A 7,196-nucleotide genomic window follows, 5' to 3' on the forward strand; every position below is an offset into this window, starting at 1 on the left:
TGCTGCACGCAATAGCTGGCCCTGGTAGCAGCTGCTCTTTCCTCCGTCTCTCGTCGTGCAGGACGTCGGTGGCATGCGGGGTCCTCGATTTCTCACCACTATCAAAAGTATTTCGGACTGCAGTCGCCATGCTAATGTATAAACTGTAAAAAAAAAAAAATTACCCGCACCAATTTAATGGCAAAACTCTATTAACATACCGTGCAGTTGAAAACTCGGAAGGACCGCTCTGTAGCGTTTGGTTGGACATTAATGCTTTCGCACTCACAACTCTTAAGAAGTGCTTGGGTGCCCTGTAATTTTTGTTTTCTGTATACTTGGTTATGGCCGAATGTATGGGGCTATACAGAGCACGGGGTCCTGCTTCTTCGTGTACCCACTGTGAGAAAGTGTTGTTGCTGTTTAGAACAGTAAAGTAATTCACAATGAAATTTTTTTTCTTTGCAATTGCCCCAGGATGGGTGTGTTTTGTGAACTTTGGAACTTGTGTTGCTGCCTGTTTTGTTTGTAGCACTTGTGGTGTTTAGTGCACAATTATTGCGTCAGAGGACTTGGTCAGCACTGCCTGTGTACGCTGAAATCTTTGTAAAGGAACACTACAGAGGAACACAGTCGAACCCCTACATAGCAAGTTACTGGATATAATGCAGTAGCTATAAATTGTCTGGTGCCAATGTGAACATCTAAAAACACATACGCTCGTAATGAATGTAGAATTTAACGAAGGTAATTTTTCTGTCTAATGTGTTTTCATGGCAATGAGATCTGACTGTATTAAATTCATTGGCAATAATATACAATCATGTATATTATGCTGCTGCAACAACCGGGGAGCCACAGTTACCATGAAAGGAGGCTTGGTGACCCATAAAAGACTCGAGAATAAAAGAAACACTTTGCAGAGTATGTCAGTTTGAGCAACTCGTACATCAAAGCTGCATAAAAGTGTTCTCACACCTTTTGGAAAGAGTCTGTGTTGCCACTGCCTGAAATCAACCCAAGACTTTGCAAATGCTTCACTATATCTGATGCCATTCTTTCGCTATGCCCGAGGCTTTTCCATACCTGCCAACCTGGGAACCTGAAAATTTGGAAGTGGGGGGGCACGATGACGACAAAAGAAAAATAGCCCCTTTTTTTTTGTCTGGGCCACAGCAATGTCAAAAACATCTCGGAATGGCTGCCAGTACATTTATAAGACATCTCGGCGCTTGTATGGAGACGGCACATGCGTGCATGTATAATTAAGCAACATGTACTATGTCCTGTGACACTGGCCCCTTTTCTACTCTTAAATCTGCTTCCCTGGATAAAATGGCTATATTGCGGTGAAGCTCACTTAAGAACGCCAGTCATTATGCAATGCGCTACCAGCACTACCTACACACAGGCGGCTTGCATTTATAACTGACTTTGGCTAGCTACCTAGCATAATGACAATTACGGTGCGGTTTTTCTTGCATGTTTTTTTTGCAGTGGGGCTTGGGCAGTTTTTCGGGAGATTTATGGCTGTGCACGTTCAATCGGGAGGATTGGTCAGAATTCGAAGTCTCCCGTGCAATTTGGGAAAGTTGGCAGGTATGCTTATCATATACGTTGCCTATCCCGAGCTTTGCATGAAGGCTTGCATTTTTCCTTTAAAATTATTTTGTGAAAGGACAACGGCATGAATGTACCCAGAAGATACTAAAATTGACCTTAGCCAAGAAAGCCCAGACGCGATACCTGTAACATGTTTACCCGTAACATGTTTACCAATTTGGGTGCCTCCTGGTCGACCTCCAACATGGAGCTGGTGAAACGGGGCATGGGTAACAAATATTACCGATTTCAGGTTGAAGTAAACTGCGCAAACAAGTTGTCCATTAGAGTGAGGTATATGCAAAGTTTATTGTATAAGCATTCCTAATTGCATTTCGGAGCAAATTCTAAACTCCGATACAGGTTGCACTGCTGGTTGTTCTTCGATTGACATTTGGTGCCAACCATGCTGGCCTTTGTCGACGTCGGCATTCACTGTTGCCGCACGAAAACCGTTGCAGAACTGCTCTTAACATCACGAAACTGCATCGCACACAATAAACAACACACAAAGCAAAGGTAACACACAAGCACTGTTTGTCTGGTTTGTTGTGCGCACTGCAGTTTTATAATGAACATCTACAAGTTTGTCCAACTTTCAGTACATTTACAATCCCCTTAACTGCTTTGCTGTAAAACGAACAACAAACAAGGATGACGACGCTGTCCATGAAGCTCTCACGCCAATTTGCAGCGACATCACGGGTTTCGGCAGCATCTGCTCGTCTAGTTAAGTTCGCTGCCAAAGGGATGCATTGCATTCTAAAGGACCAAGAGATGCAACCCAGCAATTTTTGCTAAGTTTCCCTACGACAAGAAACGGTGACGTGTGATGTTTGAATTACGTATTCAAGGAAGTTTGGCCTCCTTGTATTTTCCAATGGCAACCAAGATTTTGCTGCCAGATGAATGAATATAGCGTTTTCAAAAGAGTGTTTAGTGTTTCTCTATAGTGTTCCTTTAAATATGGTTAATAACTCACCTGGAACTGCAGTGACCATTTACATGTCTGTTTGGAGAGTGTTCCAAACAGCATTGAATGTGTATTGAAGAAAATAAATCTTTTTTGGCCACGTTTCCTCATGCTTCTTTCTTTTTCTTCTGCTATTAGAAGTATAAAAAATTGTCACCTAAATGAAACACGAGCTGCAACTATTTGAAAAATGTAGTTACACTTGGTAGCACATGATGCCAAACATAGCGGTGGGCATCTTGCACAGCATTCTTTGCTACCGTGATGGGCCTCCTGTTTTATTTGATTTGGTAGCGTTTCGGCAACGTATTCCATCTAATAATCGAAGCCTTTATTGTATTTGTATTTGATTCCCAGGTTTCAATATACAAACACCACTGATAATAATAATGACTTTTTTTAATCATCAATGCAGAGTAGTGAAAAGATAAAAGAATACGACGTAAAATTGGTTTGAGTTCTTGCCGAGCAGGCATCCTAAAATAAGTGTTCACTTAAAAGGAAGCTGTACCGAAACATCCCCCATCTGAATACAGGGGAACAGAGAAATCTGAAATCATAGGGATCTTTTTAGGCCATCAAATTCTTTTAAAAAATTGCAAAATTTGAGAAACTCAAGTATTAAGATAACTTTTAAGTCGGCGCAGTAGTATGCACAGTAGTAGCACATGTACTCGATTGACACGTGGTGATGCCATTCCAGAGCTTGCGCAGATGAGTTTTGTGTCTTTTTTTTTTCCGCCTCAGTGCTCCCTTCAGTTGATAGTCTGCATTCATGTTGTCCACTTCTCTACTCTTGTTTCCTGTCTACTAGCCTCGCCTTGTTTTTGCATCATGAATCCTTACCAACTAGCTCAGCTTTATGTCGTCCCAGAATTTGATCCCGTGATTTCGTGCTTAGCAGTGCAACGCCATAGCTGCTAAGCCACTGCAGCAGGTATTAATGATGTTTGTCACAATACTTAGCATCTGACCATACAACAGAACAACAAGGATTGATCCCCTTATCATTTATGACTTTTGTGGCAATACTTAACCCGACAATAATAACACCATGTAATTAATGCGCCTCATGACATTACTTATCATAATGCAACAGAATGACGGAAGGTATGATTTCTCATGTTAATCACTTGTACTGTCCTATGTAATTCGATAAGAGGTCTTATAGTGTCAAGAGACACTCATCATCCGTTGTATGGTCATGCTAAGTAATGACACAATTAAGAAGTGCTAAAGACATGCTAACATTAATGTCATGGAATGTAATGCCATAAAGGTCATTGCTGACAAGGGGATCGATGCCCCCTTTGTCATTCCATTGTATTCTTGTAAAGGGGTGCTCGAGTAGTGAAATTCCCAAATCAAACTGAATATATTGTAGAAAAATGAATCAAAATACTTCAAATATTGAATCAAATATTTCATATTTTCTCGTTTCTAAATGAAGTGAGATATAAAGTTTGTGAGGAGTTCGTTCGATAAAAAAAACTGTTCACATGCATTAAACAAGGGAAGTGTACATCGCCAGACGCACAGAGTGTTCTGTTAGTTGAAGGGGAAAAAATGCGGTACTACAGCACTGCACATTATTTTAAAGGGGTATCGAATTCGTATACGGGCTGCCTAACAGCAAGCCATTTTTATAGAATGATTGGAAATTACCGAGCAGAATATATCTGCCCTGTGTGCTCGCTCAAGTAACAGGTGCCTCTGCAGGGCAACTTGCGGCTCTCTCGCAGCAGAATCGTTCAGAAGTCCTCAGTTCGATTGCTCTCTCCCCCTCGGCGCTGCAGTAAAGTTATTATTCCTCGTATTGAATACGAATTATAACGTATTTGTATTGAATACGAATCAAATGGTAAAGACAGACTTGTGCTCAAACATTTGCACAGCCCTAACCCTTTACTTCCTGTGGACATCCACACAGTTTGCATGCCCTCTACCGTGGACGAGCTGCGGTCGTCCACCGCAGAATGGTTCAAATTTTTCTTACCAAAGACAATCTGAGCGAATCCATGTCTCTAGTTTTCTCATTTTTTGTACAGATGGCGCTACAATACCATTAAAATTAAGGTCCCTTGATAATTTGAAAGTAGTGGCACTCTGCTCCCGGTGGCACTTTCCTCTTCGATTCTCTTCACTCAACATCTGCGCACACTTTGCATGGCACGCTCTTTCTCTCTGGCTCCTGTGGATAGGCCACAGTATTCGATGGAGGGGCATAAATTTGGACCAGCTGCGTGCCCCCAGTGGCGTAGAAATTTTTTAGAATGGTGACAACAGCATCGACAGTCCTGGAGGTAACGTTTACGAGGAGGTTGGTTTCTTCTTGAAGCCGTACGAATGGGACATACTGATGTAAAAGTAGCTTTGAAGAAAGTTCTATACTCCAGACATTATTTCTTCCACCTGATAAGATGCTTTACTTTGTGCATCTGATCTAGTATTGCTTGAGGAACATCCCTCTGTGTTAAATTTGGACGTGGTCCAACTTAAATTTTGGCGTATGCTTAGTGTACACTGTTAAGCAAAATTACACCCTTTGGGTCGTATCTTGCCACACAATAATCCTCATCTGTCTTGTCTACATTTGCTTTCCTTAACGCCGCTAGCCTGGCACTTCCAAGTCACTAACAGCATGCAGGCTATCAGCATGACAGAGCATTCTTGACGGGAAAGTAGCAAGCGCAATGTTTTCAAGAAAGGAAACGCAAGCAAACCAGATGATTATCATTGTGTGGCAAGATATGCCCCAAAGGGTGTACATTTGTTTAAGAGCGTATTTAGACAACTCCAGCGGAGTTTCTGGATTATTTTTCAGTTCTTGAATTTGCACTGACTTGGGATGCTACTCATGCATGAGTGAGTGACTATTATTGTTTGGTTTTCTCATGTATACAGGCCATGTGCACAGGCAGTGTTCACATGATCGCACACGCTTGTTCACACTGAAATTAGGCAACCATCCTATTCAGTGCAGAACCCACAGAGCAAGCTACTTTCACATTGAGAAGGCAAACACATGGACGAATGATGCATTCGCGACTACTTCATTATAAGGCACGCCGAGCATAATCCCTGCGGTACACTTGCATGTGCCGGCAAGAAATTCCATGTGGAATTAAAGCAGATGCTATATTGCTGCATTTCCGACTGAAGAACAGTTGACGTGTGAGCTGACGAGTCTAAGCAGGACATTCGGCATACTGAAGGCAATCCAATTTTTATGCACCGTACAAATTGCCACAGCAAAAATGCTGATGAGCAAGCTGGAATAATTGACAAAAAAAAGAAAAATGAAGCACTAGGCGATGCCTTGATATGAGCAACAAGAAGGGCACCTTACTTCGCAAACAACACTGTTCCTTGTGGGAACAAAGCTCTTTCGGCCAATGTTGTGCAGCCACTGCTGCTTGCGCAAGCCGTCAGGCTTTCCTCGTGCTATCATAAAAACTGCATAACCGTCTTCAGGCCTCTTGCTGCAGTTACATGCACTACGGCATGGCATTGTGCTAACACAACACTGCAGGAAATGCGGCATGCAACGTTCACAGCGCCAAGGAGAAAAATGGCACCAACGAAAAAGAAGAATACAAGCAATAGAAAAATGGTGCCAATGAAAACATAACAACACAAACAAAACGCTTTGATCCGTGCCTTTCCAAGGGTGACAGCAAGGAGACCAACCGTTGTGTAGAAAAACGGGCACAAAAATTATTCCTGCGGAAGGAATGTGCAATGGGCGAGGAGGTCGCGCAGTGGCGGCACAGTTCAAAGAGTGGTGGTACTTTCAATAAATCGAGGGAATTAAAAATCTTTTTAACATTACCGACAATGAAAATGGTATAATTGTCGTACAGATAAGCCAACTTTGTCCTACACCAATCTTGCATCCCTGCAAGATTAAGAAGTTTGCAGGGACGACATGGCCACAATTAGTACATGACCGGGGTTGTTGGAGAAGTATGGGAGAGGCCTTTGCCCTGCAGTGGGCTGATGATGATGATGATGATGAAAAAAGAAAATATTGCTTTGAAGACGTTTCTTGTGCCTGTGCTGTAGAGCAGTAAAGCAATCGGTAATTAGGGAATGGGACTTTGAGAAATACTTCAGGATAAATGGCTAATTATCGTGCCAAGTAATGTCCTTTCCAGATACGAAGAACTACGTGCACGTCCAAAAAAACTTCATTTGGAACTAGCACCTGTTTCGTCTTTCCTACCCTGGTCAGTCATGTTTTCTGGTGCGCAAAATTCAGTTTGTGACCAAGAAAAACAAGAAACACTTTTAGGCTGTATAACACAGCCTGAATGTAACATGCTTGCATAAAGCAAGTAAGTGTTTGTTGCAACCATTACGAGAGTGAGAGACACCTATAATGGTAGAATAGCTCAAATGCCAGCCTGAATCAAAAATTGTGACCTGCGACTGAGCATTAGGGTCGGAAAACAGGAGTAAAAAAAGTGGGGAAAAAACTGTTCATTACAAGAACAAAGATAGTGGTGAACAAACTTGAACAGTGAAGACTCTGCAAAGACTCAAATCCAGACTGCTCTCGTGCTAGAATTTGACGAGAGCCTTAAGAATGTCATGTTTGTGAAAAGGGTTTGGGCAGAGTCTCAATAGCACCCTTTCAGAC

Source organism: Dermacentor albipictus, chromosome 8 (assembly GCF_038994185.2).
Source record: "Dermacentor albipictus isolate Rhodes 1998 colony chromosome 8, USDA_Dalb.pri_finalv2, whole genome shotgun sequence".
NCBI lineage: Eukaryota > Metazoa > Arthropoda > Arachnida > Ixodida > Ixodidae > Dermacentor > Dermacentor albipictus.